Raw genomic sequence first — 16,602 nt, 5'->3', positions numbered from 1 at the left:
AAACCATAGTTTGTAGGAGAGAGGGTGAAGGCATTTGTGAGTGTTATGGGTTGTTTTCTCTGTAGCAGTAAAGGCAATAACAACAGCCATGTGTAGGTGATCGGAAGAAGAAGAGAAGAAAGAAAAAAATTGACCAGATTTAGGGTTGGAGGCGGCAAGAGGTTTCTTGGCTCTGATACCAAGTTAAACCGTGTAATTTGTTATATTCCTACATAATTATATATGAACTCTATATAAAGAGTATAAAATATTACACTTCAATACCCTTTACTTATTATAACTTTAAATTACATAGTCTAATAGCCCCACTGGTTAAGTGTCGGGTTCTAAATTAAGTAAGATAATAATTAATTAATACTACGACACAAAATTTCAAAGTTTAGAAATTTGAAACTTATGAGTTTTACATATAAACTATACAAACGCTTGTACAAGATTTCTATAGTAAAGTTGACCATTTTATGTTTTCACAAGATGCGATACGACTTTATTTTATATAAATTGGCATTCAAAATTCTTAGATAAAAAGCATTTTGGTCATGAGAACCGTATAATTTTTATATAAGTTTGACTTACTTATAAGTATTTTACCAAATTTTGTACTTTTGGATTTGGAACGCGTGATGTTTCCAAATGAGAACAAATACATGTTTATCACTCGAACACCTTATACTCTTGAAAGAAAGGTACGCATTTACAAAAGCTAGTCAACCAGAGAAATTTTATAAAACACTTTTGGTTATAAAAATACTTCATGTCAAAACCTGTAAAACTCACCAACAATTTTCTTGACGTATTTTAAATGCATTTATTCTCAGGTTATTTAACAGGTCGGAAGTGTTCGCTCAGAAGACTCTCCATTAATTGTAATATACATTTGTAAACGCCGGATTGTTAGGCATGTGTCACGATAGCAATAGCAATTATCAAGTAATTTCTATTTCGGTTATAGTAGAAGATTATATTTGTATTGTTCAATGTATGTTTAATAACTGTGATTACTGATTTACGTCGCGCACCTCGGCGTTTCCGTCGGCTATAGTGAACCAGTACCTTCTTAAGAAAGCGCGACTATAGCCTAGGGCTTACTCTCTTAGGTTAGGTATATTCCTTAACCCACAAATATAGGTTATACATATGTGCATATATAAACTTGAACCATCGATTACTAATATAATGCAAGGTTTTAGGTCAAACACCTTAGCTAAGTTGGTTGTACATGGGCCGAACCACAACTAGACATAGACTGATCACCTACGTTTAATTATGGTTACATTGATGCACAATCAAGCTTGGATTCGGTTGTTGGTAGACTAAAACGCTTGGAATCCAGAATATTTAAAGAAAATCACAGTTCGAAACATTTAAGAACTCTCGAAAATTTTAGTGAACACTTACGAAAATTTGGCAAATATTTACCTAAAATGTTCATGAAGATATAAGTATCATAAACATAAATCATGTCCGAAGTTTATCTCGAAATACCAATTACTCGAACTATGATATCTCTACGAATGCATTTGCTAGACCTCATAGGAATACCTTGCAAAATATACGCACCTTCGCAAATCATTTCAAATTTGGCTTAGGTATTCAATCAGTCCATTTGGTTTTGTTGTGATACGTTCGACTTATGATTGAACCATCCAAGTTCAAAAGGAGGATACGTACACTTACCCTTCGTCAATCGTGACCCTTTTTGAAGGAGAATAAAGCAGACTCAATAACAACGTGAAACATGAAAGTTGTTAGAAATCTTGTCTGGTTTCCCAAACATCTCGATCCAAATGAATCAAAACTTCAGAACTAGAGATATAGTCAAAACATCGGGTAGCGGTCAACTTTCCTTGTAGCGTCTTCTTTGTGGATTTGTACCACTTGACCAAATACTTGGTTGTTTCTTTTCACTTGTTCCAAGTGTAAAACATTTCACCCTTGGTGGTACTGTAAAAGTCTGTTGCATCTAATACAAATGGTAGAGTTAATCGCAGGCAAACCCACGCCAATTCTACACGGTTAACACAATTGTAATTTTATCGATAATGTTTACAAAAATATTGTCACGCAAATCATTTCTCCTTGAACCATTTATAATGGGACAATGCAATGTCTCAAAAGAGACCAATGAGTGATCACCCCACATCAGCACAACCACTTGCCACAACTACGGATTAATGATCGAATAGCTAGTAGCCAACACTTTGATCGCTTACAAAGTCAACAGGAAGAATGATTATGAACAAGGTAGATTTCGAAAGCAGTAAACATGGAGGTAATAGTGATGCTAACCTAGATCCTCCTACGACATGGAAGGGATTAATGACTCCCGAGAGCGAAAATATGGAATCAACATTTCATGTTAGCTCCCGTGTAGAAAGTAATCGTGTTAAGTTGTCACCTACACCTTTAAGTGCACTGACTTTACTGTGTGAAACTACTATACGGAAATCATAAGCTTTGACTTCGCTTATGCCACGACTTGAGAATAACTAATGAAGATGCTCATGGAAGTGAGATATAGAAATTAGAACAAGCACTAGTTAAAGAAAAGCTTGTTATGAAGATGGTGAAACTGCCCAAGACTGAAGAACCAAGAGGTGACAGCTCGAGTCGGACGGATTGTGATAGGAACAATGAATGAAATCCAGGAACCATCAGTAGTAACTAGCGTGTTTTTTATTAAGCACTCGTACGTTGAAGTACCTTTAATTAGGATATGTAGAGAAATCCTCGTGAACCCTAAACTTAAACCTATTATGAGTCATGAACCTAATAGTTTGGAGAAAACCTGTAGAGTAGAGACAACTAATGAGTTGCCGATAATCTACTCGTGAAATTTTAATAAATTTTATCCTAACCCATACCAAATCATGTTTTCAGGTCAATCTCATGCGCATGTCACTGAAATTCCGATATCGTTGTCTATATGGCACCGCTTTGTTTGTGTCACGTCAGGTCCTATACGACCCCCTTTAAGTGTTACCATGAACTATCGATCCTTATTTATAAACTTTATGCCAATTCCGAGAGGAAGCTTCGACATTATCATAGGTATGAATCAGCTACCTCCCCATTGTGTACAGATTTGTACTACAAGAAAGTTGTAGGACTAAATCTACTCATGAGAAAACCATAGTTATTTATGATGACAAGTCGGAGAAAAACCTAAAGTTTCCTTCATACCGTAAAAATCAAGCGATGGACTGTTGTGAACTTCTCAGCTCACCGTGATTTAAGCAACCTTGTGAAGGATTTAATTAAATGTGAAGGACTTAATTAAATGTGGAGGATTTACTCAAATGTGGAGGATTTGATTAAATGTGGAAGTTTAAGTGAAGACTTCTTCCTAAGAGATGAACGCTGGAACTTTAACAACAAAAGAATTTATGTCGGCTACTACCAGTGATCCATGAGGAATTTCTTTATGGTAACCCAACTGCCAACTATGTTAACACCAAAAGGAAACAAAGTCCAACTGGAACGATAAGCAAGAGATTGTATTCCAGAAGTTGAGATAACTATGGTATAATGTACCAATCCTACCTTTCTGAAAGAACAAAGAACTTGTTCGTATTCAACACCATGTACATAAAGGATTGAGGTATACATAGATGAACTGAGACAAGGCTTTTGTCTATGCTTTTGGTTGAATGACATGAATGAGAAAATTGTTGTCATCATGATGTATGAGATTTGCTATCATTGTAATGAGAAATGCCCGAGTAAGAGTGGGAACCAACGTCAATGGACCTCATACGAAAGCTATCCAAGAAACATAATGGTTTCGATTTTTTTTCAGGCAGTGGTCCACATATTGCCTAAGTCTGCCCACTTTCCACTAATCTAAGAACCATGTGAAATGGCAAAGCTGACCATAACATGACAAAGAAATCGTCAGACTACACGAGGTGTCGATGCTATCATCTCTCATTAAGATAGTAGATTCACCTAGCAATTTTAATAATCATTGGAATCCTCGAGTGCGTGCTTAGGCATAAGCATATCTATTCATCCCAATGGTTAGATCGAATGAACCATCACCACTTGAGTTATATGTTTTGAAACTATATGATAGACCTGAATATTTCATAAGATACCCATTGTGGTTAATTTAATTTTCACGTGATAATAGTTATCACACCGACATAAAAGACCTTACCACTTGAGGCTTTGTACGGATGAAAGTGTCGATCGTTGATAAGTCGAACAATGATTAAAGATGCGAAACTGAACAAAGAGCATCCATGTGATATGTTGCATTGTGATCTAAGAATCACTCATGAGATCACAGAACAGATTGTGTGAACCGGAGGAAGATTTCAGACCATACACGATCAACAAGAGAATTATAAAGATAAAGATGTAAGTCTCGACTTCCAAGTCTGAGACTGAGTGGCTTTAAACGCTTTCCTTTTATGGAATGACTCGGCTTAAAGAACGAGGTAAGTTAAACCACGACTCAAAGGACCTTCGAGATCCTTAGACAGAATTCGGTCCTAATATTTATATCAAGTTATCTTGAGAACTAAACGATGTGCACAAAACTTTTCATACGCCAAATCTCAAGGAGCGTCTGTCCAATGACACACTTGTTATATCTTTCAATAAATTGTATTAAAAAATAATGCTAAAGTTTAATGTTTGTGAAAGTACACACGGTTGGATTATATATAAGACTCGACAACCTTTAAAATACTTGATTCGGTCTTATTCTATATTCCTTTCTTTTTGTGGGATTAGAATAGAGCCGTCTGTTCGACCTAATACCCAATCTTGAGTTATTCGACTTAAATCGACTTTAAAAAGATCATGTATGGATCAAGAGATATGAAAATGCTACCAATTGCTTTATAATACCTTATATACTCATTGACTTTCGGGACGAAATTCCTTTTAATGGGGGGATAATGTAACAATTCGTAAAAATTGGTCAGTGTTAAACAGTCAAACCACCGCTAACTGCTAGGTATAAATGACCAATTATCTGTAATTTTATGTTTATAATGTATATTAAAGATATTATATTCATAATTAGTTTCAGAACGTCTCAAACTATCTATCGTTGAGGACTGAATCGAAAATTCACTAAAAATTAATTCTAATTACGACGTTAAAAATAAAATTTATAATTATTTATATTTGAGAATTATGGATAAGAAATATGAATAGATTATGTTCATCTGATTCTGTGAATATAAATAACGTCCAAAACGGAGGTCGTATGAGAAAGTTACGCCTCTTCAAAGTTATAAAAATCAGTATTTATCTGATTTTTGAAACGAACCGTGCACCATTTCGTTCGGAATAGCTACGAGCCTCGTAAATTATTTCCGAGCACATTTTTTTTAATTCAGATTATGGTATATTATTTTATTACATTTTTATCATATTTTTAATTCCGACCAAATCAGATTCGTAGAATCTTTCGAACCCGAAAGAATTAATCGCGAAACTTTGAACATTTATATCCCGAAGATTGACCAGTTTCGTGAATTATATTGAATTGTAACCAATTGAACGAGAAACTCTAGTTGTTTAAACATGAATTCGGGTATAACTTCAGTTTCGTGTATATTTTGAATTATCATGATACACATGTATTAGATTATTATAAGGATCAAGTTGATTATTTTAAATTAAGACGACTAAAATAATGAAATTTTTATAAAAACATATGTATGTTATTTACTCTTGCAAATACTCGAATATACATTTGATATATAATATAATTGTGTTTGTATAAGAAAATCTAAATACACATACATATAATATTGTGTATTATGTATAATTTCAAAAAACCAAATACTAGAATGTAGGACAATTGTGGCATCTCTAGTTCCAAATCTCGATTCCTCAATATATATCATACACATATATAAGTATTAAACTCATAATATATAAATGTATATGTATTTTGTGTATGAAATTGATTCCAAATGTCTTAAACCCCCACACACACATACATACAATCTTATAGGATTTAAAGTGCATACTAAAGTCAATAGAAAATCAAACAAGTATATTAGACTAATCAACCATTCACTCCCAACAATCTCACAAATCCACGTATTCTTATACAAACAAATACACAATTAATAAATCACACTTATGCTACACATATAAGATATCTAAATGATTATTGCCTTGAACATTCAAATCTCTCAAAATTGATCACATAGATACAAGTAAATCCTAGAGAAATCTGATCACATAGATACAAGTAAATCCTAGAGAAATCTGAAGACTTCTTTCTTCTTCTTTTTCGTGGCAGCCAAGAACCACCGGTGGTGGTTCTGTTTTCCGGTGAACAGCAAGAGGCATCAGCTTCTCATCCTTTTCTTTTTCCTGTCAAGAAGAAGCAGCCCCGTTTTCCTCTTTTCCTGTCGATTGCAAGCAGCAAAGCAGCCTCATCACATCTTTTTCTTCCCTCTTCCCCTATCAAACATCAAACTGAAACACCCCTTTTACAACCCCCCCCCCAAAAAAAATCAAGAAAAACAAACAAACACCCATGGATTCCCTGTAAACATTAACCCCAAAAATCCATTCCATTCATAAATTTCCTGTCAAGAACCAAAAACCAAACACCCACTTGAGCCTACTGAATTCTGCCAAATCAAGCAAAAAAAAATGAGAGAGAGAAAGAAAGAACAATGGAGCTGCAGAAGCAGCCCCATATAATTACCTACTGGACAAATAACGATAAGACCAGCTCTTTGATTCCTTCGGTTTGCTTTCCTTCCTGATCAGGCGAAGTAGACGACCCAAATTGAAGGGGAAGGCCCGCTGGAGAACGGCACCCTCCTCTTCCATAGATCCAATCAACCGCCGGTCCGTTTCCCCCTTCGCACATCACCATCGGAGCAGGAAGAGGGCTTCACGGCTTCTTCCCACCTTCATTGCTTCGGCCCCGTTGATCCCGGAAACGATCTCTTCGCGAATCGATCGGCAAAATGCGATCCTTCGCACCCCCTTATGCCGCCTCCTGCCTCGCCTTCGTTCTTGTGGTTTTCGCCATCGGACCGCCTCGCTGCCAATGGCGTGCAGAAACTCGTGAGGGAGTCGCCGGAGATTGGAGTTCTCCTCCCCTCCTCACGATGGACCGAACGTCACCACCAAGGGCGTGTTTGGTAAAATTAGCTGGTAGCAGGTGGCGTGTAGCGGGTAGCTTGTAGCTTGTAGCGTTTTGTTAAACGCTACATTAAGTAGCATTTGGATTTGGAGCGTTTTGTTTAAACTAAACGCTAGAAGCTTGTAGTGCCGAACGAGACTTTCTGTTCAAAAAGGAGCGTTTTGTGAAACGCTAGAAGCTAGAAGCTCTTAAACGCTCCCAAACGCTCCGTGCCGAACACGCCCCAAATCGTTGAGTTCGTGCTTTTTTTTTGGTCCCGATCAAAACAAAAGAGACGGGGCAATTTAAGCCTTAATTTCTTTAAAGTTTGACCATTAAACAAAAATGGTCCCTCTGTGAGAATCCTTTTCATTAAAACCCTAATCCCTTTTAAATTTCTTTAAAAAAATGATAAAATGAACCCTCATTTGACAAAGCATTAAGAAATCAGTCCCAAACCCCAAAGTGTTTCAAAGTTCAAGAATGTTTATTTTGCGGTTATTCACGAAAATGAGTCAACGAATGAACCGACTGCAGACAAATTGAGATCACGCATCGAATGTGAGTTTCTACGGATCCTCTTTTACCGTATTAATATTTTGGGGGGATAATATATGCATGTCTAATTAAGTTTTGATGATTTAAAAATTTTTCTAAGTTAAAATAACATCGTACTTTATATTTAGTCGAAATTTATGAATTAGTAATCTAAATTGTATAAATCATATAAGTTTAAGTAAAATGCTATAAATGATATAAATACACCTTGTTGTGATATATTAATTAATATTTAAAAAAATCACAAGATCATATGTAAATTGCTATAATAACACGAGTTGGTATTATAAATCACCAAAATAATGATTTCATATGTATAAGTTAAAGTATTTCATAAAAGTATGAAAAGATTTGAAAATAACCCAAGACATTATTCGCGTATAAATTGAAAGTACATTGTCATAAATTGTTGAAGGACTAAGGTTATGAAATTATATAATTATTAGTTAAAATTATCAAATTTAACTTTTAATATATAAGATTGAGTAAAAATGAATTGAAAATGTATTAATATATTTTTATATTAATTATAAAAATATAACTCAATTTACTAAGTTATGGATTATTATTGCAGCAAATAATATAATCGACTTTAATAATTAAGAGTCGTCATTTGCGAAATATTATATTGTATTAATCTCGCGAATTATAAATATCATGAGAATTGTTGGTTTCACGTTAGTCGAAACCTGGAAAATATTATATAAACAGTCGTTATGTTATCCAAATTTCGTCATAATTGACAATTGGAAATTTGGAAATCCATTAAGTCTTATGAATCCCAAATGCTAAAAGGCTTCAATCAAATATTATTCCTAAACAACACAATCATAAATATTCAACAATCTTTTAACAGGGTCTCCCTATTCCTAAGTCATTTGAACTATGTTATTGAGTATACTAAGATGTGTGTCTTAGTGGGAAACTCTTTATTTTTCATAACTGTTAATCCTAAGAGAACGTCTAACGACATGTATAAGTGTCATACTATTGATCTTATACGGTTCGACCGCCCACTTGGGAGTTGCTAGCTATAACTACATCTGACGAGACGGATTTTGGCTTTGACGTTAGTACTATTCAACATTACCACGTGTTATAACGGGGTGAATGACTTAAGCATGCCCTATTATGGAGCCGGTGCAAAAAGTATAGTGTCACGATTTCGGTTATGAGTTCATTATAAAATCTCAGTTTTGTTCCTTTACCGTATAGAATCGATCCTGGGTTTATACGGTGTTTTTGTTCACTTAAACTAGTTGAAAGAGACTGTATGTAGTGTGATAGTTTGTGACCCAAAACAATAAATGTCAATACCAAAAATTAAGTCATATAACACTTAATTAATATCGTGACACGAGCGATTAAGGTTTAATAAGTTACAACTATTAAGTTATTTATATAAACCTTTTTTTCTTCTACAAAAACACAATATTTATGTGGGAGGAGTTTGCCCTACTGGTTAAGTGTCGGGTTCCAAATTAAGTAAGATAATAATTAATTAATACTACGACACAGATTTTCAAAGTTTATAAATTTGAAACTTATGAGTTTTACATATAAACTACACACACACTTGTACAAAATTTCTATAGTAAAGTTGATCATTGTATGTTTTCACAAGATGCGATACGACTTTATTTTATATAAATTGTCATTCAAAATTCTTACATAAAAAGCATTTTGGTCATGAGAACCGTATAATTTTTTATATAAGTTTGACTTACTTATATGTATTTTACCAAATTTTGTACTTCTGGATTTGGAACGCATGATGTTTCCCAATGAGAACAAATACATTTTTATAACTCGAATACCTTATACTCTTGATAGAAAGGTATGCATTTACAAAAGTTGGTCAACCAGAGAACTTTTACAAAAGACTTTTGGTTATAAAAATACTTCGTGTCAAAACCTGTAGAACTCACCAACAATTTTGTTGACATATTTTAAACGCATATATTCTAAGGTTATTTAACAGGTCGGAAGTGTTCGCTTAGAAGACTCTCCATTAATTGTATTATAAATTTTTCAACACCGAACTGTTAGGCATGTGTCACGATTTAGCAATAGCCATTATCAATGTAATTTCTATTTCAGTTATAATAGAAGATTATATTTGTACTGTTCAATGTATGTTTAATAACTATGATTATTGATTTACGTCGCGGACCACGGTGTTTCCGCCGGCAGCCGGAGGTGTGGCAATACACGAGATTGGAGTCTTTTGCACTAGCAATCTGCATAGTATGTGCAACTAAAGATACTCCACTGCATTGAGTTGTTCCAGATTCATCTTGAGATGTTGTATGAAAATGATACTCCTTTATGGCAAAACCACTATATTTACTAACAGCAAAACTAGGCCCTTTGGCCAGCCAATGAACATCGTCACAAATATCTTCCCTGTTAGCTAAACATTTTTCAACCTATTACAAAAAAAACTAATTAATGTAATTCAAACAAAACAATTAAAAATATTGTAACTCTAAAAACCTTATTTTAAAAATAATCCTCTTTCTTAAACCAACTACTAAATGTCCAACTATGTTGGCTCTACAATCATGTACTCTTTCGAGAGTCACGGGGGTTAAGATCCTTCAATTCGAGCATACGTTTCTTGAATCGTATTAGAAGTTAGAAGAAGCTTTATTTAATAGTTTGAGTGTAAAGAATATATAGTTTCATGTAGTTCTTACTCTATATACAACTTCACAACAACATTATTTCGTAATGTATAAAGATGAGCTAATCAAGTAACCTAGCATCTACAACATTGATTGTAGCATGTGATAAAGGCTCGCCGATGCGGATTCTTTCATCAACATTTCATGAGGATTGCTAATTGATTTCATGTTTTTTAAGTAGTCTGAACAAAACTCTAAGGTTTCCTTTGCCACATAACACCCTGCAATGCAACCCTCGGGTCGATACTGGTTTCTTACATACCCTTTGAGTGTTTTCACGTATCTCTAAAATGGATACATCCACCTAAAATGAAATGGTCCACACAACTTCACCTCTCTAACTAAATGCACTGTCAAGTGAATCATGACATCAAAAAATGAAGGAGGAAAGTACTTCTCTAAAAAACATAAGGTTACTACGATGTCACTTTGCAACTTGCCGAGCTTACTAACATCAACAACTTTAATACACAACTCGTTGAAAAAATGACACAAACTTAGGATTGTTCTCTGCACCTTGACGTCTAACACTTCTTAGATTTCATAAGGGAGAAGTTGTGTAACGACGTAAAATTTCAAACCAAAATTTTCAATTTTAGAAAAACACATTCGTTACAATAACAAAATCCCAAAATATCAAAATGTCAAAACATCAAATCCCATAATCAAAAACTATATATATATATATATATATATATATATATATATATATATCTCCAGGATCCTCTAAATCATAACTCAAACTCTGATGCGTGTGTACAATCATGTCAGCGCCTTCCCGTGATCCTGAGAAGTACCTGAAACACATAACACATAACATGGTAAGCACGAGGCGTAGTGAGTTCCCCAAAATACCACATACAACTCATTAGCCAGTCGAGGCTATAAATCTGTAAGACCCTCTTGGTCAATGTGTCTCAATGGGACCCTCCAGTCCCACAACTCTGGTGGACCCTCCAGTCCTAACTCTGGGACCCTGCGGTCCTAACTCTGTGGACCCTCCAGTCCTAACTCTGTATACTCAGAATAACACATAGCATAAATCACATAGACATAATGCAAAACAACACAGAACTCAAATAAACACATAAGACCCTCTGGTCACACTACTCTGGTTACCACGCTAGGTATGTATAGTGAGAAGACTCACCTCGTAAGCTAGTAAGCAAAAGTATCGTGCTCGAAATCTCGAACTAGCCTCCGCCTAAGACGTAGGATAATTATCTCTAATTAGTACTCTACTAATACTCGAATACCAAAGGTTGTTCTCTCTTTCACTCTATCCCTAGGAATGGGTAAAAGACCATTTTACCCTTCCCTGGTCTCCATTACTCATTTTGACCAAACCCTAAAGTCAACAGAAGTTAAACTCGAGTCAACAGCCCAAGTTGACCTGACTCGCCGAGTGCACTCATGCGACTCGTCGAGTCCCAATGTTTCTCAGTAGTCTAGTGAAAGTCCAGCTCGTCGAGTTAACCCCTAACTCGTTGAGCTATTGCATGGTCCAGCTCATCGGGACAAACCCTAACCGACTCGTCGGGTCGGCTCATCAACTCGGCGAGTCCATTCAGACTTATTTCGTATTCAGACGATTTCAAGGCAAAAAAATCCTCTCACACTCTAGATCTAAGCTCTCAAGGCTTGAATATCATGTAAAGTCATGAGCTTTACGTTCATGCATGGAACTTAGGGCTTGAAATGCCAAGAACATGCTTTATTAGGGGTTTCTCATTCAAGGATCTAATATGGATGAATAAAGCATGGAACTTTAGACTCTAGGGACCTCACAAGGTCCATATATGATGTCCATATCTCAATAGGTGCTTAATACCTTCAAGGTCCCAAAATAAGATGTAAAAGAAGCCCTAAACTCTAATAACATGAGATCTACCCAAACTAATGAGAAAGGTACGAAATTTATACCTTAAACAGAAGCTCTTGGATGATTAGCAACAGATCTATTAACCTCTTCTCGTTCCTTGCTTGAAATCCTCCTCTTCTCTTCCAAAATTGGACCAAAGTTCTCAATGTTAGCTCAAAACTTTCTCTAAGGCTCAAGGGGGCGATTAGGGTTTCTCTCAGTGAAGGTAAGCAGATGGGGAGCCGCAAATGAGGCTATAAGTGCCCTTATATAGGCCCCAAACCCAGAGATTTAGGGTTTCATCTCACAGCGCCTACTCGGCGAGTCGACTCTCGGACTCGTCGAGTAGGTCATTAATCCCATGTGGCCACCACCGATTCTACTTGACGAGTTGTAGCACCAACTCGTCGAGTTGCTCAATAATCCTCAAAAATAAATAAGCAAATAATATACCTGGGAATCCGGATGTTACAATTCTCCCCCACTAGAATCAGACTTCGCCCTCGAAGTCATGCTCCACAAATAACTCAGGGTACTGCTCTCGCATCTCGGATTCCGGATCCTACGTCAACTCGGACCCTCTCCGATGTTGCCACTGGACCTGAACCAGAGGCACCTCCTTGTTCCTCAGAACCTTCACCTTTTGATCCAAAATCGCGATCGGCCTCTTAATATAATTAAGGCTCGCATCTACCTGAATATCCTCTAGTGGTACTACTGCCGTCTCATCGGCTACACACTTCCTCAACTAAGACACATGGAAGGTGTTATGGATCTGAATCAACTCCGCAGGTAGCTCCAACTGGTATGCTACCCTACCCACTCTGGCGGTCACTCTGAAAGGACCAATGTATTGGGGTCCCAGCTTGCCTCATTTCCTGAATCGGATCACCCCTTTCCATGGGGATACCTTCAGGAGTACAAAATCTCCGACCTGAAACTCAAGTTCGGATCGTCGCCTATCCGTATAACTCTTCTGACGACTCTGGGTCGTCAGTAACCTCTGTCTGACCTGTTGAATCTGCTCGATCGTCTTCAGCACTATCTCCGTGCTACCCATCACTCTCTGCCCTACTTCTCCCCAACAAATGGGAGTCTGATACCTCCTCCCATACAGAAGCTCAAAGGGAGGCATACCAATACTCGAATGATGGTTGTTGTTGTAATAGAACTCAGCCAAGGGCAAATAAGTGTCCCAACTTCCCCCGAAGTCCATAACACATGCTCACAGCATGTCCTCGAGCGTCTGAATCGTCCGCTCACTCTGCCCGTCCGTCTGTGGGTGGTACGCAGTACTAAGGTGCAGTCGGGTACCCAGCTCATCAAGAAACTTCTTCCAGAACCTGGAAGTAAAACGTGTTGGATTAGTGTCTAAGTCCATAACTATAATTGGTATGTACTTGACCCGATTGGCATGGTCCATTTGGGTTGCATGGCATCGGAACAATTTGGATAGACTTTTGTGAGAAAAGGATATTTATGATTTATATTAATATATTATAAGTTCTAATATATTAATATGAAAGCATATTATTTAATTAGTATTGATAAATAATTAATTTGGAATTAATTTTGTGATAAAAAAGAGACTAATTAAATATATGGGGATTGATTGTGTAAATCATTCATTATTATATATGTGGGCTTGTGATCCATGATTCCTTATGTTGGACTAAACACATGGGGTGACCCATGGATACTCCATGGAGGTTAAAATCCATGGAGAATGAGGAATGGGTAAAGTTATGAGTTACATGGTGTAACCCTAATAGCCACCATATATAAGGACCCCATGGCTCAAGAAATTGGCACTAGTGTGTGTACACATGAGGGCTAGCCGATTTGAGCATAGGAACCTTTTCTCTCAAGTTATTCCTAGATGTTGGTGATGTTGTGTAAACCATTTGAGGTGTCACACTTGAGGCACTTGGCTCTTAAGCTCCATGGAATCAAGCTACATGAAAAGGTATGTCTTCTATCTTGTTTATATTACCAAAGTATCAATGATTGAATGCTAGTTACGGTAATACCTTGGAAAGTTCAAGTTTGCATGTATAATAGAGAAAACATAGATCCAAGGTATTTAGGGTTGCATGTACACCATAGGAGTGTTAGAATGCTCAAAACCCAACAGTGGTATCAGAGCCTAGGCTTGTTTTCATGTTATACTTGCTGAAATAGCTTAAAAATCAGAAATTTTGGCTTTGTGGGCACTGGACTCGCCGAGTCCACTGATGGACTCGCCGGGTCCATGAAGAAAATCATCCTACTCATCGAGTAGGTTCATACACTCGACGAGTAGGACCCCCAGACAGTATATTTTCGACTTTTAAAGCTGGAATTAGTCTAGAATCATTACCTTTAACTGTTTTGGACTTATAAAACCTATTTCTGATGTGGTAATGATTATGGTAAACCAATTTCAAGGTTGTTATCAAAATTTCAAGTTTTATGTGTGTTTATGTAATTCTTGAAATTGTTGATAGGATTGTTCATACACTTATGAGTTTTGGTAGATCATAGGAATTATTTACAAAAGTGTTTGTTGGTTAATTCTTGATCTAAATTTGTTTTAATGGAGTCCATAATTTTTCCTCAAGTTATGGATTACCAAAAGTTTTTTTGTGTTACCTTGTTTTATGAGTTAATTTAGATTAATGAAAAAATTATGTGTTGGTTGTTTTCAATCCAAATTGATCTAAAAGTTATTCATAAAATGTGTTTTTGTAACTTGTCTTCAAGTTATATGAAAAGTCACATTTATGAATCTTAAAACTCATAAAAGTGTCTTAGGTTACAAAAAAAAAATTAAGAGTATTTTTCTCATAAATAGTTTTATGGACTTCATAACTTGTCCTCAAGTTATGGATGTCCAAGAGTCTCTTCATTAATTTTTAAAACTTTAATTAAACTAATAAGTTATGAAAATCCAAGAGTTTTGAATAGTTTCAAAACTTTCCCTCATGTTTTGGAATTTATAAAGTTTTCCCCATGAATACTTTAGTTCCAAGTTAGCCCTTAGAATTTTAAAAAGTTAAAATTCAACCCTTATACTTTATAGTATTATAAGTTAATAATATATATATGTATAAGAGAAAGTCAGTCTTACCGTTAGTAGGCCTCATTCACGAAGTCGGTCTATAAGGGGGGTATAAGGTTACTGCCTATAAAATGGCAGTTTAATGGGTGTCCACTCTCACCCACCGCTTCCTTGACTGGTGGAGGGTCGTTAGCCGATCGGGTAGGACAAGGACTATAATTCTCCCTTCATTAAAAGTATTAATGATAAATACTAAGTAACTAAACCTTTTATAAATTCCCAATCTTAGTTACTTAGGAAAATATGAATTTGGTGCTAACCTATGAAATTACACTTTGCACTTTGCTTAAGTCTTTAGTGGAGCGTGTGTGGGTAAGCGGCACACTAACCTGGATTTAACAAGGTAGGAAAAGGGTAACTTAATGTTTATCATAGTATCGGTGGAGCGCGTATGGTAAACCGGCACATCGATTAAGGGGTAAATATTAAGGGTACCAAGTATATTTGCATGGTCATTCACACCTTGTTTTGTGATCCTCGGTATCACAGTCACAAAATTTGAGAGGGCACAATCGAGATTGAAACATGCCATTGAAAAGTTCAATGAATATCAAAAGATCTAGGAGTTTCAAATCCAATTAAAACCGAATAAATTATTTCGTTTTTCATGGTGGAAATTGGTGAATCGTCATTCGCCTACCTTCAAATATTCTATAGCTTGGATTACGGCATCCCTCTTCCAAGTTATAAAATATTGTGTTGGGTCCTAGCCTTAATATTTCATATTGGGTGTTATATTAAGGACTTAAAAATCAACTAACTTGAATATCTCCCATTGTAGTTGTCTAGTTCAGACAACTATGATCTTCCCAAATCTCTTGGAACTTCACTTCCACCACCTCCTCAAATTATTCTCCCTAACCTACAAGTTCAAGGTCACTCAAGCCCTATTGGCAAGCAAGGTCTATGTGTGATCACATCTTGGAGATGAAGTCACATATTGACAAGCCGGGAGAGTTGGGTGTCAAAGTCTTGAGAAAGTTGGATGTTTAATCACTTTCTACGCCACATAGTAAGTCCCTTTGGGACTACTATGAGACAGACCATGACATGACCCTTAATGATCTTACTTATTTGCTTGGTGCTGCTGAATCAACAATGATTTGGAGCACTGGTAAAGCAAATTTATTTGAAAGATCAACTTCCCAAACTTCCATGGACATTGAAAATGGTGACACTGGAAATCCAAAAAGGCTTTCTCTTCCCAATGGAAAGGGATCGGCCATAGTCAACTCGGTTGACCAAATGGTAAAGAGAAAGGGTATGTCTGAGATAGTCCCCTGTA

The sequence above is a fragment of the Lactuca virosa genome, chromosome 7 (genome assembly GCF_052849685.1).
Source record: "Lactuca virosa cultivar CGN04683 chromosome 7, Lactuca_virosa_CGN04683_v6, whole genome shotgun sequence".
Taxonomy (NCBI): domain Eukaryota; kingdom Viridiplantae; phylum Streptophyta; class Magnoliopsida; order Asterales; family Asteraceae; genus Lactuca; species Lactuca virosa.
Note: the sequence above shows the minus strand (reverse complement) of the source record.